This window comes from Giraffa tippelskirchi, chromosome 4 (genome assembly GCF_054371585.1).
Source record: "Giraffa tippelskirchi isolate mGirTip1 chromosome 4, T2T-mGirTip1v1.2.pri, whole genome shotgun sequence".
Taxonomy (NCBI): Eukaryota; Metazoa; Chordata; class Mammalia; order Artiodactyla; family Giraffidae; genus Giraffa; species Giraffa tippelskirchi.
Genome location: NC_137278.1, coordinates 40,821,504 through 40,848,354, shown reverse-complemented (window position 1 = coordinate 40,848,354; position 26,851 = coordinate 40,821,504). Strand labels below are relative to the sequence as shown.

At 41.6% G+C, this 26,851-nt stretch overlaps 1 protein-coding gene across 13 annotated transcripts in view; it reads left to right on the top strand.

Moving 5' to 3' along the window:
• LOC145544390 (uncharacterized) overlaps positions 1-26,851 on the top strand; it is a 475,872-nt gene that overhangs the window by 215,999 nt on the left and 233,022 nt on the right. For 8 of the 13 annotated variants that reach the window (XR_014081394.1, XR_014081393.1, XR_014081395.1 and 5 more), the window contains one exon: positions 11,028-11,121. The exons of the other annotated variants lie outside the window; for them this stretch is intronic. The gene's annotated coding sequence lies outside the window, so the exon portion shown is untranslated. The remainder of the gene's footprint in view (positions 1-11,027; positions 11,122-26,851) is intronic. 13 annotated transcript variants of the gene reach the window in all.

Sequence of the window (26,851 nt, the reverse complement as noted above, 5' to 3'; positions counted from 1 at the left end):
CTTGGGAAAGACACTGACTTTGATAGGCTTTTTTTTTGTGGTTGTTGTTCTTTATCATGGTTTAGGCGTAGGACAAAAAACAGGTTGGTACTTGGTTCATCCTTGAATCACTGTGCTGAATTTGAATTCTCCCAGTTTCTCTTTGATTTTTTCCTACCTGAACACACTTATAACCAAAGTGGAAGCCAGAAACCTGGAAGAGTTTTGAAATGAGAGGCAGAATGAGATTCACATAGTATGCTCATGACTGGGGACACACTCTTCACTCTTCATTTTGTTATTTTTAGAAAATATACAGAATGGATTAGCCTGACTACTGACAGAAAATGTACATTGGTTGTGTTGCTACCCAGTTTTTGCTCAAGTTTCTCATTAAGCTGTGAAACCAGAGGTTTTTAATGATAGGTGTTCCTCTTAGAAATTTCTTTCTTTTTTGTTGGAGATTTTTTCTTCCTTGGACTTACCTTTCATATCAGTTAAAGCAGGCTATATATCAATATAATTTTTCCCTAGTAATATCCAAGTAACAACAATCTCAGAATAAGTTGTTGTTTTCCAAAATTATTTGGATAATTCTTCTAAATCCTTTGTGTTTCTAACTGTTGAAAGAAATGTAAAAAATTGCATTCAGTTTAACAAGCAGATATTTTCAAAACCTGGATGAGAAACTGGGTGAACTCAGTTTGCTTAGTAAAGAAACAAGTCGTTTGCTTAAATATAGTCTGGACTTATGTTTTTCACCTCTAAATTGGTTTGCAAGTGATGTGAAGACTAAGAACTCAATTTTCAGAGGAATGGCTGCCCAGGGAACTCCTGTGTGAGTATTTTTTGCAGAAAAGGAGTAAATGAAATTGTTTAGGGAGATTTCCTTCCTTCTCTCTGCTATTCACAAATTATTAGGACATTTTGCTCTTTGTGGAGGCTCACCACTTGGGGTTTGCTTGATGTTCCTTTGTCCAGTTTCTAAACAATCCATTTAAAAATAAAGTGAATAAAGCCTTGCTACCCTAGAGAGGAAGATGCATTGTTTTCTATTATGAAATATTTTCCTTTGTTGCAAAGGACTTTCTTTTCCACCTCCCTTTTTAGTCTACATTTCTTTGAATGGTAGATAGAGGAAGATTCTTAACAAAGAACTTTGGTAGTGAGTTGATCCTATTTGAGTCAAGAGATCGACTTTTCATATGAAAATCCTGTCCAAGAAGATTACACCTTACAAGTAGAGACCGGTGGTTCTTCTGATTGAAAAAAAAAAAACAAAACTATGTATAATGTAGGCAGAGATGAAAAGGCTGCTATATAAAGGCGTAACTGTCTTTCCAAATTCAGTGGCTATTTCCTGCTTAATTTCTTTTTCCTTTTCAAAGTAGTCATAGGTATCAGACAACATTTTGGGCTAATGGCCCGGAAAAATTCGTTATATCATTATAAAATCATTTTGAATTACTCAGGGAAAATGCAGAGCCTGAAAATCATAGCGTTTTGGTTTCCCCCTTGAATTTGTATGATTTTTGTTCACAGTGGACATTTCTCAGGTTTGGAGCAGTAAGAAAAGTCTTTGAACTTGCTTCTCTTTTCCTCAGTGGATATCTGAGCCATTGATTTTCAGTCAATTGGTTTCCCATCTCCAATAAAAGGAGAAGCAATAAGAATTGGGCAGATTCCCTTTCAACAGTGGTAGTTTGGCTGTAAGGAAATTTCAGGTGGTAGCTTAAAAAATTTTAATGGTAACATGGGTGTACTTAAATATAGTAGAAATATATCTGGATATAGAATTTAGTTCTTAAAAGAATGTATTTTTTGGCTCCCATTTTATATATCAGGAAATTAATACGGCATATTATTTTACAAGTATTATATATTTTAGAAGAGCAATATTTAACTTAAAACATGAGGTTTCTTTGGAGTGAATGTATGTAGGTATATGTGTGCCTATGAGCACACAGTAATGTAAAAAAAAAAATCTCTGATCTGAGTGGATGTTGATTATTCAATTTCTGAGCATTTTATAAGGTTAGAAGAGTGATCTGATTGGTAACACCAAATAAGGAGGAAAAGTAGCCCACCAGTGGCCATCTAGAGGTCACCAGCTCATCTGTGACATCAAGTTAGGTCTGCTGAGAGCTAACAATGTGAAGCCCAGCTTATTCTGTCAGCTGCATGTGGATGTGGGTATTTTTCATTGCCGGCCAATTCCAATAAGGTTTTGTAGCAGGCAGTGCCAGTGTTTGCACACAGGGACTAGCACACTGTTTGGGGGATTGGGAGAGCAGTGTCTGTGGAGAGCTTACCTGGACTAGTGTGAGCCATGTATTCTTTTATAAATATAAAGAAATGCACCTGGGCATATGTTTGTAAATGTATGTAACTATTCAGAAATGACTTGCTCTAAAGTGTTATTATATGGAGACATGTGCTTTCCAAAAGATTCATGTTTGTACACAGGTCTCCTTTGTATGGAGTCAGTAATGTGCTACATCTGGCTCCTACTTACCATGAAAGCTCTTTTCTCAGAAAATTTCCAAGCTGTTGTTAAACACAGACGTTAGTAAAAAATAAATTGTATAAACTTAGAATGTTAAAAACAAATAAGTAATAAGTGCTCCATGATCTTTCCTTGCTAATTAATTTATTACAATTTTACTGTTACTTGTGCTCTTGAGGATTTGAAATAGCACAACTGAAATTCCATCACCTCACTAGCTTTGTTCGTAGTGATGCTTCCTAAGGCCCACTTGACTTCACATTCTAGGATGTCTGACTCTAGGTGAGTGATCACACCATCGTGATTATCTGGGTCATGAAGATCTTTTTTGTACAGTTCTTCTGTGTATTCTTGCAACCTCTTCCTAATATCTTCTGCTGCTGTTAGGTCCATACCATTTCTGTCCTTTACTGTGCCCATCTTTGCATGAAATGTTCCCTTGGTAACTCTTATTTTCTTGAAGAGATCTCTAGTCTTTCCCATTCTATTGTTTTCCTCTATTTCTTTGTCTTGATCCCTGAGGAAGGCTTTCTTATCTCTCCTTGCTCTTCTTTGGAACTCTGCATTCAAAAGGATATATCTTTCCTTTTCTCCTTTGCTTTTGGCTTCTCTTCTTTTCACAGCTATTTGTAAGGCTTCCTCAGACAGCCATTTTGCTTTTTTGCATTTCTTTTTCTTGGGGATGGTCTTGCTCCCTGTACAATGTCATAAACCTCCGTCCATAGTTCTTCAGGCACTCTGTCTATCAGATCTAGTCCTATATTAAAAAGCAGAGACATTACTTTGCCAACAAAGGTCTGTCTGGAAAGGCTATGGTTTTTCCAGTGGTCATGTATGGATGTGAGAGTTGGACTATAAAGAAAGCTGAGCACCGAAAAACTGATGCTTTTGAACTGTGGTGTTGGAGAAGACTATTGAGAGTCCCTTGGACTGCAAGGAGATACAACCAGTCCATCCTAAAGGAAATCAGTCCTGAATGTTCATTGGAAGGACTGATGTTGAAGCTGAAACTCCAATACTTTGGCCACCTGATGCGAAGAGCTGAGTCATTTGAAAAGACCCTGATGCTGGGAAAGATTGAAGGCAGGAGGAGAAGGGGATGACAGAGGATGAGATGATTGGATGGCATCACCAACTCAATGGACATGAGTTTGAGTAAACTCTGGAAGTTGGTGATGGACAGGGAAGCCTGGCGTGCTGCAGTCCATGGGGTTGCAAAGAGTCGGACACAACTGAGTGAACTGAACTGAACTGTGCTCTCGAGGGGGGCTTCCCTGGTAGATCAGCTGGTAAAAAAAATCCACCTACAATGTGGGAGACCTGGGTTTGATCCCTGGGTTGGGAAGATCCCCTGGAGGAGGGCATGGCAACCCACTCTAGTATTCTTTCTTGGAGAATACCCAAGAACAGAGGAGCTTGGTGAGCTATAGTCCCTGGAGTCGCAAAGAGTTCAACATGCCTGAGCAACTAAGCACAGCACAGCACATGCTCTTGAGGATGCTTGGCACTGTCCTGTCTGTGGTGGAAACATTGGTAGTATTCTGTCATGCATCCTTCTGTAGCTCTGCATTCCCTGGCATCCATTAATAATGTGAAATCAGGTGAACCAGAAAGCCAGGAGTTTCTCCCCCCCAACCTTTTTTTGAGGCTTTTGATGTACAAAAAAGATAAAAAGGCCAGAATAGGTTAAAAAATCATGATACATTTTAAATATTCACATGGAACAAATCTGCATTTTAATACATAAAACAGTGTATTATGATTCTGTCATAATGTATTATGATTCCACTTCCCTGGTGGCTCAGACGGTAAAGCATATGCCTACAGTGTGGGAGACCTGGGTTCAATCCCTGGGTCAGGAAGATCTCCTGGAGAAGGAAATGGCAACCCACTCCAGTATTTTTGCCTGGAAAATATCATGGATGGAGGAGCCTGGTAGACTACAGTCCATGGGGTCACAAAGAGTTGGACATGACTGAGTGACTTGACTTTACTTTATAAAATAATTTTAAATTTTAGTAAAAAATGTTAATTCATAGCACATTAAAAGATGTGTCCTCCTGGACTTGAACCAGCGAAAAAGGTTAAGTTTTCTCTTTCAGTGATCTTGGCTTCTTTTCTGTCTGTTGATGATATCCCCTCATTTGGAGTTAAAAACAAAAGTCTTAAATTCAAGTCTTTTGTGAATGCCAGGCTGGTTCACTTGGTACCTGCTCACTACCTTGGGAGGCCTGGCCTCATGAGATACAATTCTTCATCTCTAAAATGACCATAATAGTAATAATATTCATTGTATAAAAGTGTAATGAATATTCAGTAAGATCATGTGTAGAAATCACAGAGACTATTCAGTTCAGTTCAGTTCAGTTCAGTCGCTCGGTCGTGTCCGACTCTTTGCAACCCCATGAACCGCAGCACGCCAGGCCTCCCTGTCCATCACCAACTCCCGGAGTCTACCCAAACCCATGTCCATCGAGTCGGTGATGCCATCCAGCCATCTCATCCTCTGTCGTCCCCTTCTCCTCCTGCCCCCAATCCTTCCCAGCATCAGGGTCTTTTCCAATGAGTCAGCTTTTCGCAGCAGGTGGCCAAAGTATTGGAGTTTCAGCTTCCACATCAGTCCTCTCAATGAACACCCAGGACTGATTTCTTTTAGGATGGACTGGTTGTATCTCCTTGCAGTCCAAGGGACTCTCAAGAGTCTTTTCCAACACCACAGTTCAAAAGCATCAATTCTTCGGCACTCAGCTTTCTTTATAGTCCAACTTTCACATCCATACATGACCACTGGAAAAACTGTAGCCTTGACTAGATGGACCTTTGTTGGCAAAGTAATGTCTCTGCTTTTTAATATGCTATCTGGGTTGGTCATAACTTTCCTTCCAAGGAGTAAGCGTCTTTTAATTTCATGGCTGCAGTCACCATCTGCAGTGATTTTGGAGCCCAGAAAAACAAAGTCAGCCACTGTTTCCACTGTTTCTCCATCTATCTGCCATGAAGTGATGGGACCAGATGCCGTGATCTTAGTTTTCTGAAATTTGAGCTTTAAGCTAACTTTTTCACTCTCCACTTTCACTTTCATCAAGAGGCTGTTTAGTTCTTCTTCACTTTCTGCCATAAGGGTGGCGTCATCTGCATACCTGAGGTAATTGGTATTGCTCCCGGCAATCTTGATTCCAGCCTGTGCTTCCTCCAGCCCAGCGTTTCTCATGATGTACTCTGCATATAAATTAAGTAAGCAGGGTGACAATATACAGCCTTGACATACTCCTTTTCCTATTTGGAACCAGTCTGTTGTTCCATGTCCAGTTCTAACTGTTGCTTCCTGACGTGCATACAGGTTTCTCAAGAGGCAGGTCAGATGGTCTGGTATTTCCGTCTCTTTTAGAATTTTCCACAGTTTATTGTGATCTACACAGTCAAAGGCTTTGGCATAGTCAATGAAGCAGAAATAGATGTTTTTCTGGTACTCTCTTGCTTTTTTGATGATCCAGCGGATGTTGGCAATTTGATCTCTGGTTCCTCTGCCTTTTCTAAAACCAGCTTGAACATCTGGAAGTTCACGGTTCACGTATTGCTGAAGCCTGGCTGAGAATTTTAAGTATTACTTTACTAGCGTGTGAGATGAGTGCAATTGTGCGGTCGTTTGAGCATTCTTTGTCATTGCCTTTCTTTGGGATTGGAATGAAAACTGACCTTTTCCAGTCCTGTGGCCACTGCTGAGTTTTCCATATTTGCTGGCATATTGAGTGCAGCACTTTAACAGCATTATCTTTTAGGATTTGAAATAGCTCAACTGGAACTCCATCACCTCCACTAGCTTTGTTCATAGTGATGCTTCCTAAAGCCCGCTTGACTTCACATTCCAGGATGTCTGGCTGTAGGTGAGTGATCACACCATCGTGATTATCTGGGTCATCAAGAACTTTTTTGTAGAATTCTTCTGTGTATTATTGCCACCTCTTCTTAATATCTTCTGCTTCTGTTAGGTCCATACCATTTCTGTCCTTTATTGAGCCCATCTTTGCATGAAATGTTCCCTTGATATCTCTAATTTTCTTGAAAATATCTCTAGTCTTTCCCATTCTATTGTTTTCCTCTATTTCTTTGCATTGATCACTGAGGAAAGCTTTCTTATCTCTCCTTGCTAGTCTTTGGAACTCTGCATTCAAATGGGTATATCTTTCCTTTTCTCCTTTGCGTTTTGATTCCTGTCTTTTCACAGCTATTTTTACGGCCTCCTCAGACAGCCATTTTGCTTTTTTGCATTTCTTTTCCTGGTGATGGTCTTGATTTCTGTCTCCTGTACAATGTCACGAATCTCCATCCATAGTTCATCGGGTATTCTGTCTATCAGATCTAGTCCTTTAAATCTATTTCTCACTTCTACTGTATAATCATAAGGGATTTGATTTACGTCATACCTGAATTGTCTAGTGGTTTTCTCCACTTTCTTAAAGTCATCTGTAAATTGTAGTTTTTAGAAATCATCCTTGTCATTATTTTCATAGCTTTATTGAATGCTTGCCATGTGTCAGGACCTGTTTTATGAACTTTGCATGTATTATCTCATTTAAACCTCAGACAACCCCCTAAAACCGGAAGACTACTTGCTTCCACTTAACAGATAATGAAACAAAATGAAGGCTTATATGTAAGGAGTGAGAATCTGAACTCCAGTTTGACTCCTAAAGTCCAAGCTCAAATATAACAACACTTTCTATTTATTCCTTCATTATCCCTCACAAGGCATATAGTAGGTGTTTAATAAGAAATGTTTTGATAACTTTTTGTTTATGGTGCTTTTTTTCTAAGACGGTCAGCCTCATTTCTTAGCTCCAGATCACCAAGGGCTCAAAGAGAATAATACCTGCTTAGAGGAAGAAATCTTAGACTGCCCTGCAAGAAGTTTACTAAAAAAATACACATACATTTATGTCTGTATATGTACTTTTTAAGGGCATTTTTTCCTGATCTGTGTATGTTATGCTATTAAGAGAAGTTTGGTTTTAGTGCCTTGTATATCTGTGTTTATGACCTTCTCCCAATGAGACGTTATAATCTACCACATGGAGACTGTACCCTTCTAATAGGATTTACGTTTACAAATACCTGAAAATTCTTCCAGAGGAAGATTAAATTGTTTAGCTCAATATTTAATCTGTTACTTCCTTTCTAAAGACACCCCATGGACTTTGTCATGCGTTTGGCTGATACAAGGGGTATTGATCAGTCATAAAGCAAACAAAACAAAGCAAAACCAGGAGAATGGCCAGCCCAGCCTCTCCCATTCCCACCTTCTAATTAAATTTTGATTTGAGCTGCTTTTGATTAATCTTCTTATCTGTGAGTGTGTGAATTTGAGAGGACTGCTAAGTTTCTAAAGTTGCTGGGCATCAGTCTCTGGTGGATGGCTCAGCTAAAGAACAGTATGATTGTGTTTTTATGGTTTTCAGATATTTAATAGCTTCTTCCTGTCATTTTCTGAATGACTGAGTATGGTTCATCCCTCTGGGAGCAGTGCTGCACCCGAGAGCTGGGAAGATGACAGAGGTCTGTGTACTTGACTGATTGCCTGAGTCTTAATTGTTCTCTTAATTAGCTGCAGTAGCAACTGCATCTGGGGAGAGATCATGGTATTGGTAAACAGCTCCACCTTGGAGTTCACAGTAATGCCATTTGGAGTCCTGACAGTGAGGAGCTCGTGGGCTGGGCTGGTCTCTCCTGGAAGTCGGGCACCCGCCAAATTGGCAGTCCCCGAGGCTGATGCGCCCCTTGTGTGATCTGTCACCTGGGCCCCTGGGTAGCAGGCCTCCAACTGTTTGTTCTTAAACAAATTAAGTTTTAATATGCAAAAAACTGGCTTTATTGGGCTGAATGGACTAACAGGAAAACAAAAGGATGAGAGGCCCGGAGGAGAAGGCACCTGGCTAGGAAGGCTGTCTTGGCATCTGGAGGCCCAGCCAAGGACTGCTGTCAGGAGGGCAGCTCCTCCTACCAATTTGTTTTCTTAGGAAAGAGTCATGGAGAGGTTCAGCTCAGCTTGTCTCGAGGTGTGGCTTGGACCCCGAAACCTGGCCTCACCTTATTCTTATTACCTGATTGGGATTTCTTTTTTGTATTTCTTCACTGAGGTGTTGCCCTGAGACACAAGACTTAACCCCTAACCCTCCTTTTCTCCCTAAATAAGAGAGTTATCTAATTTGAGGGGTTTGGGACCTGAAGAGTGAAAAGTCCAGGAGGTGACTCAGCTTGTTCTTTTTATGAGTGACAGCACATTATTGTCATGGTGACCCAACTGCTATATTTTAGAGCTGGTAGAACCAGTTCAGACTCACATTCATGTACAGAATGGAAAGGAAAAGCAGGTGCTTAGGTGACAAACTGCAAGGTCAGCACATAAAACATTTCAAAGGTTTACATAAAATGGTAAAAAAAAAAAAAAAATGTCCTGGAGATGTAATGTGATCTTAAAAATGAGATGAACCAGTTTTCTGTATTCTGCAGGTGACTAACTGAGAATCCACCAGTGTAGGACTCAAGGACACAGGACGAATCTGTGAGCTCTCAGGCAAAACATTTTCTTTTTCTACATAAAATTCCTCTTTGACATGCACGGATAGATGCTATCTACTCCAAATACTTGCCACAAAGCTTAAATAAGATGGTAGCAAAGCTTTCAAAGTAAAAGGCATTATTTAAAATAGACTTTAGATAATTGTGTTTATCTACATTTTGTGGTCCAATTGCAGAACTCTCATGGCTACAGGTATGTTTTTAAACAAGAGCTGGCTTCAGATGCTATGGCATTTCATGAGCAACTGTCCTGATTGGCTATCTCTTGCCTTGTTTTTGTTGTTTTAGTCGCTAAGTCGTGTCCAACTCTTTTGTGACCACAGGGACTGTAGCCTGCCAGCTTCCTCTGTCCATGGGATTTCCCAGGCTCTGTGACAACTTAGAGGGATGAGTTGGGGAGAGAGGTGGGAGGAAGTTCAAGAGACAGGGGACACATGTATACCTATGGCCGATTCATGTTGATGTATAGCAAAAAACCCACAATATTGTAAAGTAATTGCCCTCCAATTAAAATATATATAATAAAAAATATTAAAAGAAAAAAAAAACAAAAGGAATGCTGGAGTGAGTTGCATTTTCTTCTCCAGGGGATCTTCCCCACCCAGGGACTGAACTTGCATCTCCTGCATTGGCTGACAGATTCTTTACCACTGAGCCACTAGGGAAGCCCCCATCTCTTACCTTGCTCTTAATTTAACATGTCTTTTTTACCCCCAACTTAGCAAACCTCACTTTAAAAAAAAAACTATAAGTTCACCCCTCTGCCTGCTTTTGTCAATAAAGTTTTATTGAGATACATGCTCATTTGTTTACGTGTTACCCATGACTTCTTTGTCCTACAACAGCAGAGTTGAGCAGTTGCAACACAAATTGTGAAAGAAACCATATGATCTGCAAAGCCTAAATGACCTGTCCAAATACGTTTAAATTCCGCAGTAAGCTCTGTTATTCCCTCTAGCAGAGTGCTGTGCTTTAACCCTTTAAGGCCTGAGTATTGCACCAAGGAGAGTCTGCCAGGGTGTACATAGGTATTAGGCTTTTGGTTTTCACCACAGACAAGGACACAGCCTCCCTGGAGGGCTGGTGTATGCAGGGCATGCTTATCTTCAGAGATAGGACTGGCAGGCCTGTCCTTAGCCAGTCTTCTCTCCAATATCCAATTCCTATAAAGTGGGATCTATATGGACTGTTGTGTTTGATTCTTCTCTAAGCTGATGCCAGCACTGTTCTGTCACTCAGTTGTGTCCGACTCTTTGTGATCCCATGGATTGTAGGTTGCCAGGCTCCTCTGTTTTTGGGATGCTGCAGGCAAGAATACTGAGGTGGGTTGCCATTTCTATCTCCAAGGGATCTTCCCAACTCAGGGATCAAACCCGGGTATCCTGCATTGCAGGCCAATTCTTTACCACCGAGCCACCAAGGAAGCCCGATGCCAGCACTACTCGCTTGGAAAAACATATGCTCGTGCTAGGGGAAGAGATTCTGAAAACCTTCAGTCATGGGCAGAGCTGCAAGATGGCTTCTGCGAGGGCACTGTCGGAATCCCCTGGCTGTCAGGTGTTTCCTTACCCTTGAGTGCGATTCTTTTTGGCATCTTCGAGAAGAAAGGGAGAAACTATCTCAGTACAACTGAAAAATCCAAAAATTATGTATTCATGAACACAGATAAGAACACTGTGAGTACAGTTCTCACCAGTTTTCCCTAGGCTGTCATCTCTTACCATCCCACACCCTAGATCTTCATCTGTTTTTAGTGCTGGAGAAAAATACTCTTTCTCACTTTACTTTTACTTCAGTGCAGGTAATAATTGACGCATTGCTCTCTTTTTCTCTCTCTCCACTCCTCCAAATACACCTTTGGAGTGTTCTTCTTCTGATAAAAGAAATGAAAAAGGCAAGAGTACGTCATAGGTTTTGATATTAAGTCCCTACCTTATTTTGTTCTTTTCTATCTCTTCTCTTACAGATGGGAAGGCAGAAATCCAATAAAAGTAAAAAAAAAAAAAATGTAGAAGAGGAGAAAGGACAACTGTGGTAATACAAAGATGAATTGAAGCCAGGTAATGTTGGGACTTAATCTATTTAGAGTTTCAGTCTATTAGTGGTTTTGGTTTTTGCTTTAGAGGGGCAAAAGAGAAATCCTAAGCTCCCATCTGGAAAATGAAACTTCTGCCTGTCAAGATAAAACTCGCAGGGGAATTCAGCAAGCCTCCACACTCTGGAAGATGCTTAGCCAAGTAAGCCTTTGCTAGTTCCTGGCCTCCACAAAGAAAAGAATTAAATGATGTAAAAGTTGGCCTGTGGCTTTGAATATAAACTTGGGGGGAATTAGTTTGCTGAATTCAGGACTGTGGATTCAAGTTCAGTGCTCTGTTCTTCATGCCCAGTTCAGTTCAGTTCAGTTGCTCAGTTGTGTCCTACTCTTTGCGACCCCATGGACTGCAGCACCCCAGGCCTTCCTGTCCATCACCAACTCCCAGAGCCTGCTCAGACTCATGCCCATCGAATTGGTGATGCCATCCAACCATCTCATCCTCTGTTCTAATGAGTCAGTTCTTCGCATCAGGTGGCCAAAGTATTGGAGCTTCAGCTTCAGCATCAGTTCTTACAATGAATATTTGGGATTGATTTCCTTTAGGATTGACTGGTTGGATCTCTTTGCAATCCAAGGGATTCTCAAGAGTCTTCTCCAACACCACAGTTCCAGAGGCATCAGTTCTTCAGTATTCAACTTTCTTTATGGTTCAACTCTCACATCCATACATGACTACTGGAAAAACCATAGCTTTGACTGGATGGACCTTTGTCAGCAAAGTAACGTCTCTGCTTTTTAATATGCTGTCTAGGTTGGCAATAGCTTTTCTTCTAAGGAGTAAGTGTCTTTTAATTTCATGGCTGCAGTCACCATCTGCAGTGATTTTGGAGCCCAAGAAAATAAAGTCTGTCACTGTTTCCATTGTTTCCCCATCTATTTGCCATCAAGTGATGGGACAAGATTCTGTGATCTTAGTTTTTTGAATGTTGAATTTTAAGTCAGCTTTTTCACTCTCCTTTTTCATCAAGAGGCTCTTTAGTTCCTCTTTACTTTCTGCCATAAGGGTGGTGTCATCTGCATATCTGAGGTTATTGATATTTCTCCTGGCAATCTTGATTCCAGTTTGTGCTTCATCCAGCCCAACATTTCTCGATGCCCACTGATATGTTAATACTGATCCTAGAAACTCAAGCCTTGGGAAATGAGCTAGACATTGAATTTACAATATACGTTATGTAGAGGAATGATGTGACCGAGACATTTCCAGTAACTCAGGCCTGTGGCAGAAGCAGGAAGATTGGGGAGACCTGTGAAAGGTTCAAGGCGAAGGTGCTTTGTAGTTTACCTGGCAAGTGGATTGAGTTGTCTGCCTAAAAGAAAGTTCTTTTTTATTGCAAGGTGGAAATCACTCTGTCTTGATACAACATTTCTATTGTGTATCATGTCTACTCCCCTACTCTCCAAATATGTACACCTTTTTATGTGGTGGAAACGGCAGGCATGATCACCCACACTTTACAAACAAGAGAAGAGCGACCCTGAGAGGGGAAGGGAACAGGTAGGGAGAGCAGGTAGTTAGCTTTCTAATTTCAACCCTCCCTATCTTTCTGCTACATAAACTCTGATGAAGGATGAATTGAAAGTAATTGGTTTTGACTCTGAGATCTTAACCTGTGAAGATAGGCTTCCACTTGAGTCCTAGTTGAAGTTCAGCCTATGAAATGTAAAGAAATAGTTTGTTAGCCTACAGCCTATAAGTTCTTGGAGCTCTGCAGGGGAAGGGTGTGCGGAAGACCAGGGCACTTAGGTTAAACCATTGCAGTTCCTTGGCTCAGCCACAGAATGTCACCTTTACATCATGTACCTCTCCATATAACAACATTTCCTAGGGGGTGGAAAAAGAGGGATATTTTTTTAAAGAAGCTACCTTTAAAAGCACAGAATTGTCTCAGTCAGTGCTTCAGTTAAAGCAGTTCCAAGTTATAGAAATCACTGTTATTAAAAAAAAAAAAATCCTTTCTACTCTTCTGCCAATTTTTCCAGATTATTGTTATTGTTTGTGTGTTTACTGCTTTTCTCTGTTTCTTCTTTAGTATACCCCATACAGTTTTATAAATTACATCTTTTTCTTTAAAAAATCTGAAACTTTTAATTTTATTTCACCAGCTTAAAGTTTCAAGTTTAGAAATTCTTTTTTGTTGAATGATTCTTTAAATTCTTTGTACTGTTTTAGTCTTTAAAATCTTCACACACCTGACTTCATACAATCCCATAATAACCCCCCCTTTTCCCTCTCCCCCTATGTTGCCCCTCCCCTTCTGTCTCCCCACTGGTTACCACTAGTTTGTTCTCTGTATCTGTGAATCTGCTTCTTTTTTGTTTTATTTACTAGTTTTTTGTATTTTTAAAATTCCACATATAAGCGATACCTTATGCTATTTGTCTTTCTCTGACTTATTTCACACGGCATAATGCCTTCCAAGTCAATTAGTGTTAATGCAAATAACATTATTTACGTCTTTTTATGGCTACGTAGTATTCCATTGTATATATATATAGCACATCTTCTTCATCCATCCATCTCTTGTTGGACATTTGGGTTGTTACCATACCTTCCTTAAGTTACCTAGTACTGAAGATCTCATATTCATAGAAGGCTCTTCATAAAAGAAAGTAAAAACTTAGCTATATTAATGGTTTGGGTATAATAACTTCCAAAAGACTGAACATTGAAGACATGCTTTGTGGGGAAGAGATTGTGGAGAGAAGCCGGCTGTTATTGAAGAGTCACTGTACATGGAAAAGACAGCAACAGGAGGATCCCTGATGGGGACAATGGGGATAAATACACAGGTTAACCCCCAGATATCAGTGGAATGGCCAACCACCCAGCTATTTACACAACAGGTGTTTTTGAGGTTCTTTGTGTATGAACAGTCCTGTAGTTATCATTTTCCTGAACACATGTTACTGCCTTTGGAAGGAGGAATCAACAAGCCATCAAGTCATAGGGATTTGTGGACCTCAGAAGTGCTGCGGGGCTCTGGGATTTCTGGAAGCATCCTGGGCATTTGACACCCAGGATAAGATGGCTGTAACCTGCCCCTTGTCTTCTGTTTTTATTTTAATCTCTGCTATTGGTTGGGAGGAAAAGGAACCCAGTGGCAAATTTTGCACTTCTAGGAAGGGCAAACCATGGTGAGGGAGTCATTTCCTGGCAGATATTCACATTTACCCTTTCTTCATTCATTCTGTTTGAAACACATTTCACCTAGTAGCTGTTCAGATGAAGAAAATCTCCCAGGGTCCTTGGTACCCATGGGCTTTCATTGCTCCTGGAACTCATGCTTCTTTTTGAATGTGCTTTGTTCATTTTGTAATTGGACTCTTAATTCAGCAGTGGCTCTGGCCAATAGCTGTTAATTATCACTTTGCTCTCTTCCCATAGCAATTATTAATTAAACTACTCAGAGAGTCATAATGAGAAATTCAAGACTGTGATAATATTTAGGAAGCAATGCCCCTTGGTCTTGCAGGTCTGTGTTCTGTTCCAAAGGCGTTCTGTTCATTATTTAATTCACAAACATTTACGGAGCCCCCTATAGATAGAAGGCCCCATGCCAAGAAGCTCATGCTCTAGGGAAGAATTGAAGATCATCATGTTTTTTTGATCCAGCTCTTAATTCCTACTGCTTTTCCTTTTTCCACCCTGTGCCATTCCATGGAGGATCAAGCCCAGCTTTCCTTCTACCTTCATTGCCTACTGTTCCCTCCCACAACCTTAAGAGCACTTGGGTTAATTGCTCCGCTTCAGAGTTCCTATGGTAACCTTGTATAAGCCTCTGTCATAGAACTAATATTTTATCATCATTAAGAAAAAAAAAAACAAAACTCAACTGCTTCACCCACCCTCAGCAAATTTTTCCAAGGTTGAAAATAACATCTTTTCATCTGTGTATCATCAACAGATAGCCCAAGGCTGAGCTAATGCTTGGTGTTTGGTAAATATTGAGGATTTTCAGTTGTTTGTAAAGATCAACCACTATGTGCAGACTCAGTTCTCGGGGAAACATTAGAATGGGGATAGGGAAGAAAAATCTAGACCCAAGGAAAGAGCTGAGCAAGGCCCTGGGGCGTAGCCTTCGATGGAAGCCAAGTTTTATTTATCTAGTCCCTTATGTGAAGAGCCAGCCCACTTTACGGCCAGCTGAACGCAGCACAAGCATTTCTGCTCAAACTGCCCACCATCCCCAACATCAGCCCATGCTCAGCCCCTCTCACTGTTCCTTGCTCTTGCCTTCTATGGCTCTCTAATCCCTGGCGTCCGAGCTCCAGCAGTAAATGCTCACCTCAGAGCTTTCTTCCTCTGTGAACTGCTTGGACATGATTTTCCTTAGCAGTTTGACCCCTAGCACTCTCCCTTGGACGTGCTTTGGCACTTAACCTCTCTTCTGGGATCCTATGAATTGGACCCAATATGGCTGGCTGCCCCTATGGTATGATTTCAGGGGCCTGAGAAAGCCTTGAGGAGTCAGTCACTGCTCCACACTCTCCACGTTTCCTCCCTTAACATTCAGCCTTCACAGTGGCCTCCAGAAAGACTCACTGCATTGATTTAAAATGCTAAGGCATGGAAGGGGTAATTTAAATGTCTAGCATGTGTAATATGTATGAAAAATTTGAGAGAAACTTTTGGTTGGGAGGAAGAATAGACAGATGGTGGGTGGAAGAGTGTAGTTTTGTTGACCAACTCTTTTGTGATATGGAGAAGAGCTAGAAAGATGAGGGTCACCCATGCTGTAAAAGCAGAAGACGCTAGTGGATATCTGTTTTTTATTTTGCCACTCAGTATCTATTCACCTTTCTTCTGGTAAAGAACTATGATTATCCTCTTGGGAACTTAGCCAACATATATCCTTTTTGTTTAACTCAGTTTCAGCTGTCATTTTTTTCTGTCACTTTAAATCAAGGTGTCCTGATTAACCTAATAACTAGAGAAGACATCCCTGAGTAGTGGCAGAGTAGGCAACATCCACTCCCCACCATAGTCCTTCTTATAAGTGGGGCCATACTCAGGCTTCGCCACCAGGTCAGTGTAGATGATATTAATGAGGTTATACTGCATGATCTCAGGTAAAAGGCAGAGGTGTTCCCTGGGGGAACACCTCTTTGCAGTGTGAGCATGTGGCATGGGCAGGCCATTCCCACAGCAACAGACATCTAGGCAGATCTCTTATGTGCTGACAACTGATACACAAAGATGATGGAAATATGCCCTGTACCTTTGAGGAACTCGAATCTCACAAAGCCTTGCTTCTTAGGTGCTTTGAAATTAGTCCTCAGCACAGAGTGTATCCTTGGGAAACATTAAATAAGAGGAGAAAAAATTCTGGTATTGACAGCACCATTTGTAATTAATTGGTGGTTCAGCAGTAAAGAATCTGCCTGCCAATGCACGAGACGTGGGTTCTATCCCTGGGTTGGGAAGATCCCCTGGAGTAGGAAATGGCAACTGACTCCAGTATTCTTGCCTGGAAAATTCCGTGAACAGAGGAGCCTGGTGGGCTACAGTTTGTGGAGTCGCAAACAGTTGAAAAAGACTAAGCAACTGAGCACACACACGTGCATTTGTATGTCGGGGTGGGTTTTATGTTCTGGAGGATTTTCTTGGGGAAAGGAGATCCTAACTTTTCTTTTCTAAATTCAAATCAGAGGCTTCTCAGACCCCGTAGGCTCCTCTCTCCTGATGTTTCCAGCCTCTCTCATGATAACCTATTGCCAAAGTTCTAGGACTTAATCTTGCCCAAGCCTTTTTACAATCACAGATTGGTAACTCCTGTAAGTGTGTCATGTGTGTGTGTGTGTTTGCACATGGTCCTGTGTGAAGATGATGATGTACTGAGAGAGGTATGCAAACCAGGTCAGGCAGAAAAGAGAGTAGAATGCTGTGAAACTGTTAGCTCTTCTTTTCCTGACTCACCATCAGCAATGCCTATTTAACTAACTTTGTGCTAGTCTACTAGGGCCTTTGCATGTTCAGGATCCTCAAGGCCTTTTTATTCAGTAAGTTCTGAGAGCGCCCAGGGGGCACAGCCAGGGATGGAAGGTACTTCTTTCCCAACCCTATTCCCCTCCTGATCTGTCTGCCTTTGATGACAAGCATTTAGAGCCTTCTTTGTGGGATGCCCTTTCATTAAAGGAGTTAATGCAGTTTTCTCTACAGCGAATTTGGGGATGGGGTGAATCGTCCTCCAGTGCCTAGTTTAGTGCCCCAGGCTTGGGAGAGTCTCACAAGCCTGTTGCTCGTTGCTGCTGCTTGTCTTCCCTGTGCAACAGCTTCGCAGCTTGGCCTCATGCTCAGTGAATTCTTAGTGTTTCTCCCAAAAGCACTCAATTGTTCCACAATCCCACAAAGGTCATATGGTCCGTGCACCAGGCATGTAATTTGCTGATCCCATGATTAGACATGCACACAACCTCAGTGCTATTAAAATGAACTCTGCAGTTGGCTTTTGGATTGCTTTCCCCTGAACAAACCTCCTAGGCACATGTGCATGGAATTAGTCCTCAGATCACTCTGGCCTGCAGCACACTGGCGTGGAATACTTTTGCTGTGTGGTACTACCATGGTTGGGAGCAGCTCAGGTTTCTGTGATCAAGCATATCTTGGTCCTGAGTGCCTTCCTTACACCCACAGTCCCAAAGTGAGAGGTACCTCATGCTTAGTCTCTTGTGGTTTGGTGTCGAACTTGGGGGAAGATTTCCTGGTTATTTCTTTCTTTGATACTGTTCTTCTGTTGTCTTGGCAACTAGAATAATAATCTTAAATGTCTGTGTTTGTATATTCTTTGGAGAATATTTTGTCACAGATATTTTCCAAGAATGCCTGTCTCATGATGTGTTGATTACTCCTCTGTGTCTTCCTTTTGTGTGTGTTTGTGAGTGTGTGTAAGTGCGCCCTTGTTTTTTGCATTTAGGAGAAAGAAATGTTAGCATGATATAACCAGCTCTGGGTTGAGGATCAAGAGTCCTCTGTTAGTACAGGGCACTTCTCCTCTCTGGCCTTCAATTTCCCAGATCAAATAGACTGCATGATTTCTATAAGCTGTGAACTGCCACAACCCTAAGCCAGAATTAGGTAAAAATGTGCAATTGCTTGCCATGATTCTTATGAGAATCTTCTCCATTATGCATGGGAATTTTCTGATTCTTTACTCTTTCCTTGACCGGAATAGTGTTCATTTGCTGAAATACAGTTGCTTCATTTACCTCAATCATTCGTACTTTGAGGGAGGAGGTGAATGTTACCAAGTAAACATGAACCTGGCAGAAAGCTAAGGCTGTCTTAAGCCTTTGTTTTACCATGGTTGGAACGAATATCATGGCCATTCCTTTCTCTGGTTTTTAATAGAGCTCTTGTACTTGTTCCCTCTCTCTTGTACCTGGCCGCTCTTGCCCTCTTTTTGTCCCTTATCAACTTGAAAACTTAGGGAAACTTCAGATATCCTTGAGGAAGTGAGTCCTCATGGGACAGCAGGCCTCTGGGAGGGTGGAGATTTCAAACACTGGCTTGAAACCGCCAACATATGACACAGAGGTGCTTCCTTCAGTCTTGACTTTGGACTCATTTGATTCTGCTCTGGGCCCATGGATGGTGGCTGTGGGGAATCTTTGATGCCTGTGACATGTTGGCTCCTCTTTGGCCATAATGTGTTCATCTGAGAACTGGAACTGGAATATCACCCAGGGTAAGTTTTCCTTGCATCATTGGACAGTCAAAGCAACATACAGAAGAGCGCTCTCTTCCTTTATTGTAGCATTTAGATAGGAAACAGAACTACCGAAAGTGTATGCTGCTGCTGCTGCTGCTGAGTCGCTTAAGTCGTGTCCGACTCTGTGCAATCCCATAGACGGCAGCCCACCAGGCCCCCCCGTCCCTGGGATTCTCCAGGCATGAATACTGGAGTGGGTTGCCATTTCCTTCTCCAATGCATGAAAGTGAAAAGTGAAAGTGAAGTTGCTCAGTCGTGTCCGACTCCTAGCGACCCCACGGACTGCAGCCTACTAGGCTCCTCCGTCCATGGGAGTTTCCAGGCAAGAGTACTGGAGTGGGGTGCCATTGCCTTCTCCCAAAGTGTATGATAGGAACTTAAATGATAAGTGTGTATTATTTAAAATAAATGATATTTTAAATGATAACATTGTACCATTTGTTTAAAAAAATGTCAGAATACTTTCTTACTGGGGAGTAAATAGCTGCTACCTTGAGTTTCCTGTGTGGCCATGCTGCCATGGCCTTCCTGGTCATTACTCCTCATGATCCTGGCATAGTAGATGGCCTCTAGCACCTTGATACAACTCTTAAGACTGCTGTTCATTCCTGCAGGTGGACTCATGTACTGTGCCGCTTGTTAAATATCTCAAGATAAATGTAAATGATAGTAATAGTGGTGGTTTACTGAGATCACACTGTGTGCCTGGGACTGACTTTAAACTTTGGAGGCAGTGGCTGTGTCTCCATCTTTAGGATCTAGCACACACAACACTCCATAGATGTTTTCTCAGTAGTAAACGATCTCCTCTGATCCCATCAGTGATATGCCAAGACATGTGTTTTTAACCCCATTTTATAATTGCTAGAAAGGAGTCCTAAAGAGTCCAAATAACATTCCCTGGGTCCATCGAAGGGGTGATGAAGTGAAGAGTTTAACCCAGGAATGTCTAGCTCTCCTAGAGTGCTATGAGATGTTCTAAAACTTTTCTGTCCCTGCCAACTTGAATGCTGCCTATATTTGAGGTAATTTGGTTTGAAGTTCCCTGTGTGTGTGAAATGGTGCAAGAGGGAAGGGTTGTGAATCCAGAAGGGGCCCTAAGATCATCATGAGAGGTTAAAATACACGCCCCTCCCCCACATTGTAAGATACTTCCCTGCAAGAAGTGGAGAAAAAGAAAAAGGTCTGTATGAGAAGAGATTAGAAATCAGCCACCCTACCACATACCTGTTCTCCCATTAACCCATGTGGATATAAAAAAGGGAGCATCTATTTTCCAGATGTACTGTATGCATGCTAAGTTGCTTTAGTCGTGTCTGACTCTTTGTGACCCTATGGACTATAGCCCACCAGGCTCCTCTTGTCCATGGGATTCTCCAGGCAAGAATACTGGTGTGTGTTGCCATGCCCTCCTCCAGGGGATCTTCCTTGACCTGGGTATCAAACCTGCATCTCTTAAATTTCCTGCATTGGCAGGTGGGTTCTTTACCACTAGAACCACCTGGGGAAGCCCACCAGATGTACTAATAGTTTCTAATTAAGGCAGGGACACATCAGTGTGATTAAATATTTGGACACCTTTTTTACTGTGTTAAATAAGGCCAGAGCAACTGGAGGAAGTTGCTCAGAACAGGAAGCCTGGGTTTCTAAGGACAAACATCTCTAGTTTCAGAGTTTGTGTATATGCCTCTTGGTAGCTTTCCCTGGCTTACTTACATCATCAGAGTTGCATAGAGATAGGGTGCAAAAGTCTAAGGCTGTGTTTTAGTAATTACAGTTGATACAATTCATTAAAAGGTATTAAAGTAATGTCTGTCTCATTTTTGAACTTTTGTGTAGATGGGCATAGCTTTCAAAAACATTATTAATCCATGATGATAGCTGTCATTATTCAGCTCCTTCTCTGTCCTAGGCTTTACATGTTTTTTTACCTCATTTAGTGTTTTCAACATCTTTATGTGATAGTTATTTCAGTTGTGAGAGACTGGACCTCAATTCTTCACTGTCTCTGTGGTTTACAAAGACTTCATGGGAAGGAATACATTTCTACGTACATGACTTTAGATTATGCAACTGCTTTGACCAGTGAGATCTTAGCAGACATGACTCAACCAGGGACTTCAGATGTGCTTGCAGTTTGCCTGTCTCTTGTGCTCCTGTGACTTGCTGTGAGAGGAACATTCCATGGGTTGTCACTGGTTCAAGGAGAAAATGTAAACACGTGAACCTCATCTAAAACCTAGAGCTGAGCCCTGCTAACTCAGGCCAATCCCAGTAGACCTACAACTACTGGCAGACCTGTGAGCAAGGGAGTCAGTGTTTCTTACAGACAGTGAGATTTTTGAGATATCTGTTATGCAGCAAAAGCTAATATATAATCTTAGTTTCTAAGAGTAGATGCTGAGGTTCAAAGAAGTTAAGAAGCTTGGCCAGAATCACCAAAGTAGCACAGTACAGAGAGGCTGGATTCAAATCATGGTCTACCTCATCTCAAAGTTATACTATTGTTTGGAAGAAATGTCCATATTGGAGCAATCTTAAGGTTAAATAACATAATGGATGTATTAGAAGTGCCTCCCAAGCCTTATACCTAGTAGAGAGGAGGGTCAGTGAGGTAGAGGATGGTTGTCAGAGAGAAGCTGATATGACCTCTATCACCTCTCTTCTTTGAGAATGTGGTTCTTTAACATAGGAGTGAGATTGCTGCTGAAGACATTTCAAGTTGCTGTGGCAACTGGCAGCCCTAAACGTCACCTAGTGTCATTTACCTCTCAGTCCCATTAACTGTGGTGCCCCTCCTGGGTCATAACAGGCTGAGCCTTCAACAGATCTCTTTCCTGAATGTTTAATATACTTGAGGCTTATTGAGATTCTACATAGGGTGTCTCGTTTTTCTTTTATTAATTGTAATGAGAGTTATTTTTGTTGTCCTAAATATAAAACCTCCCTCTCGGGAGTTCTGGGGACCATTATAGACATGAAGAACTCAACACTCCTCTGTTCTTATAACAAGCCTAGGAGGGAGGCGAAGCAAGAGCCACTTAATCAGAATTGTAATGTGAGATGAAACTCCTGAAAGCTTTAAAATGGAAAACTCCAAGTGAAACAAATTAAGAAGCTAAAGCTTGGTTGCTGTTGTTAAACCAGCCCCATAGGGAAGGGCTCAGGACACACAAAGGAGAAAGGAGGAAGAAAGGGAACTAGAATGAGACAGAAAATGAAAGTGGGGAGGAGGGCCAGAAGGATAAAGGCAGGTTCTGAAATCCAAAGACAACCTCTGCTGGGTGGGCAGTTACTGTCGCAGTCTGCCAGCAAGCTGCCCCGTTGAGTTGGGGCCACAAATATATATCTTTAGAGCTGTGGACATATCCCCAGGACTGACCCCAATTTAAAAGGATGATGATGAGAGCTGAAGCTACCTCCCTGTTGAGTAGCAGCCAGCCTTGCATTTATGTCCTCATACCAAGGGCAAAATCACTTTGGAAAGTTCTTCCCCAACTGCTTATCAAACTCTTTTATGTAAAGCATTTAAAATTAACTCTTTTCAGTCTGAGTGCAATGACTCTGCCTGCCCTGATTTAATTTTGACTGACTTTCCCTTGACGACTGTCTTCTTCTAAGGACATGCAGGGAAGGTCCCTGGTAGGGTGTGTTTGTCTGTCTTCCTTTCTCCCTGAATTGCCTAGTCTTTCTTTAGATGGTCTGCCCTTCAAGAGGCCGACCTCAGAGGTACTCCCTTTCTATGGTGAAAGAGATGAACCCCACCCCACCTTTAAAGCTGGGTGAAAACTGGAGTAAGATTGAGGGGAAAGAAGGCTACTTCAGCCTTTCTAGTCTGGCCAAGAGGAGTTCTGACAGGCAGCAGAGCTCAGCAGGGCTCAAGATCCATCTTGGGATTTGGGGCCAAAGCTCCAGCTCTAATAAAGGGCAATAGTTCTCATTGTTGTCCTCTGCCTGTGTAGGTTTTTGGACCACTCCTGGGATGATGTGGCTGAAACTGGGATTCTGGGATTCCTGGGCCTCCCCAGACAAGTGCCTTAATTTTTGAAGCTCAGTTGATTATGAGACTTGCTCATCTGTAGCTTCCCATACTCATCAGAAATAGACATAAGAAATCCAGCACACATTCACAACTACCTCATGCTAAGATCTGAAGGACTGATAGACCACCCTGCAAGCAGTACTTTTTAAATGGTCAAGAATTAAACCTAAATTTTGTTTCATTTATTTGAGTCACAGTGCACAAAGAAGAGAATAATTTGGGGAATAGTTTGAATTTAGGCAACGATAACCTATGTTAACATAAATTAAACCATATGTCTATTTGTGGTATAAGGCTTGCCCTTCATTTTTGATCATCCTGAGTCAGGACTCATGAAACCCTGGGTAGTGATCATTTTTTAAATAAAATTGTGCCTTTTGGCTGTCTCACACACAACATGATTTCATGAGGGAATCCTCATATAAGTGTGGGAGGATTGGGATGGGCGTTGAAAGATTCTTTATCCTATCTTTATTTCTGAGAGAAAGAACCTTTGGAATAAAGGCAGTTTGTTCACGTAAATCTTAAGTCCTTAATTTCAGGGAGATTTCCATATTCCTAGAATATCTAATTTTGGAAGGCAACCTGAGGTCTTTCCATTTGGGGGATACTCCTACAAATGGTGCTGACTGTTTTTAAATTTTTGTAATTCTTATTGAATAATTTTGAGTGGGTGAACTGTTTGACCTTGTTATTATTGTATAGTCGTATGCACTTCTCTTAAACCATTGTAAGTCTTTTTCTTTGGTCTAACCCAGTGTTTCTCAACATCTCCACTGTTGACATTTAGAGTCAAACAGTTCTTCGTTGTGGGTGCTGTGCTGTGCATTGTAGGAAGTTTAGTAAAATCACTGGCCTCTGTCTATTAGCTTCCAGCAGTATACTCCTTCTCTTCCTCCACCCCCAGCCCAACCAAAAGCATTTATCGAATTTTGACATGGCCAAATGGCCCCACGCAAGAACCACTTGTTTATCAATTCCCTCTGGGGATTAACATAGGGAAACTGCTGGCATACTCCTCATCAACTATACAATGAGCTCCCTGCTTTGTTGGATGCTGTTTGAAAAAGGCATGTATGCAAACATACACACAGCAGAGGATTCGGGGAGCTTATTTCTTTAGGTTTACTCATACCTGGCGCAGTATCATGGCAAAATTATTTAAGCATCTTAAGGAATAAGGTAATAGTTATTCCCCAGCAGCAATGCAGAGGGTGATACAGCTGAACACATGTCATATAATCAGATTTTTAAAACTCCAGCTCATCAATTGATGATGATAATATGCTTGGGCATTGCCCATGTTGTTAACCTCAGCAATCAAAATAAAGTAATTATACTAATTACACACCTCTCAAAACCCAGCTCGGTGTCCTTGTGCATGAGAGGAAAACTGTGCCACTGTCAGTTCATGCAGTTCTGATATCCCACAGAGGTTTTAGTAACTCATCATGGGGCTGGAGTTGTCAGGGAAAGGAGAATTAGAGGTGAATCCATGGGGAGACGGATGGCCTTTTCATTCAGGAATGGCCTTACACGCTGGAAATAGTTGCGAGTAACCGGCTGGGCCTGATGTTCTGGAACCAGAGATTTAAGGCACCTCAGGCCAGTGAGCTGTGACTGTCTGAAGTGTTCTGGCTTACAGAGTCAGTCATCCACTTGAGCCATGTAATGATGAGAGGGCATTAAAGGAAGTGCCAGTAAATGCACAGCTATCAGAGACCTCTGGTTGGGAATTGAGGTGGCAATGTGCAGACCTGCAAGGTAGCCACATTTTGTTACCAAATATCTTGAACTGATAGCCAGACTAAGTGAGAAATATGTGGTAGATCTGAAACTAAACGTGGTAAAGAGAAGAATAGTTATTGACTCAGATATGGATATGCCATCAGATATGAGTCCTCAGATCTGGGATCAATGAATTGAAATTTGAATAAGGGTAGAGAGTATTGTAGCTTGAAAAAGGGTACTAGAACTATAGTTCTAGTATCAGAACTATATTGAGTTCTGATAGTTTTCAGTTCAGTCGCTCAGTTGGTTCCAACTCTTTGCTGCAGTCCGTGGGGTCACAAAGAGTCGGACACGACTGAGCGACTGAACTGAACTGATAGTTTTTGAAAACCATGTACTCAAGCATTGTTTGCAAGAATTATGTTCATTCTGGCTTTGAATTTCCTTCAAATTCTGACCTAAAGAATGACATCACACTTCCCAAATTTCCTACTTTACATAATTAGGTGATTTTGTATTACCTTGCTTCCAGATGGCTTAGTGGTAGAATCTGACTGCCAATGCAGGAGACACTGGAGACTTGGGTTCGATCCCTGGGTTGGTAAGATACCCTGGAGGAAGAAATGGCAACCCACTCCAGTATTCTTGCCTGGGAAATCCCAGGACAGAGGAGCCTGGCAGGCTACAGTAGATGGGGTCATGAAGAGTTGCACATGACTGAGTGACTGAGCTACATACACATGCATTCATTACCTCAATAGCCAAATGACACATGAGACCTAAAATAATATGCATAAAAGCATTCACTATGAGACCGTTACAACAGTAGGAAAAAATGACTTGAATTAATCCACGTCATAGCAGGAAAGGGGTCAATGGGGGAAATGTAGTAAAACAAAGGGACAGAAATTTGGCAAAGCCACCAAAAACCTGGGAAGATTTCTATGGTATAAAAATAACAATAGATCTGGCAGACTAAACAATAAAATTGCTCAGCTAATTAGTATCTTACATTGAGTGACTTAAGTGAAGATAAGTTGATGGGAATAATTGACAAATGCACACAAAAATTAACTCAGTACTCAAAACATTACAGAAATAGAAGGAAATTCAGGATTTGAAAAATTAAGTAATTCCAAGAAAACCAAATAAAATGTTCTTGGGCTTGACAATAGCACCAATTAGCTCTCACTGAGTGTGTTCCTCAAAGATGATGTGTGATTGAATTGTTGGCAAATGTTTTCAAAGTTCTGATACTGAATGGGCTGCAGCTTTGTGGTTGTGAGAGAACCAAACGGGACAGCTGAACCATGGAATTGTCAACCTATTGTCATATCTGAACAGGAGATTACTGAAGCGATCCAAATAACAATTCACTAGAAAGCAGCAGGTTCTGACTTGCAAAAAATTGAATCCAAGAAACTCCCCCAAACACATGACAGTATTGCAAGATGTTTCCTGCAAACACCACGTCAGTGAGACATAAAGGTTGATTCATGACATCTGGAAACAGCTGCCTTTTACTGAAAGACAATGAAATTTCAAATTACGTTAAATATAGCCTGCTAACATGCTTACCTGCAATCCACAAATCATTGGCAGACATTTGGGACTGAGAAGATTTCCTCACATTGTCAGGAAAATCAAGTCATGACTAATAAACAGAAAGTGTGTTATGATTTGGACAAGAAGGGAATAGCCATATCCTCAGAAGGGTCAAGGACAGTGAAGCCCATCAGAGTGAACCATCCAGCACTGTGATTGTGGGTACTCAGAAATGATGGCGTCTGGGTTTCCACACGAATGGACTGGCCTATAATGCTGTCCTTTAGCAGTTGTCTCTTTGAGGAGAGACCTGTATAGCCTGGGACCAGATCGACATCAATAGATTCACCCAGAAATCTGCTATTAACCTGGTGTATTCCTGCCTCACCTAAGCCCCGCATGCATGCGTGCTAAGTCACTTCAGTCGTGTCTGACTCTTTGGGATCCTATGGACTGTAGCCCACCAGGCCTCTCTGTCCATATAATTCTCCAGGCAAGAATACTGGAGTGGGTTGCTATGCCCTCCCCCAGGGGATCTTCCTGACCCAGAAATCCAACCCACATCTCTTATGTCTCCTGCATTAGCAGGCAGGGTTCTTTACCGCGAGTGCCATCTGGTAAGCTTACATCTAAACCATGATCAGTGCTCTTTTCTAGAGCTTAAA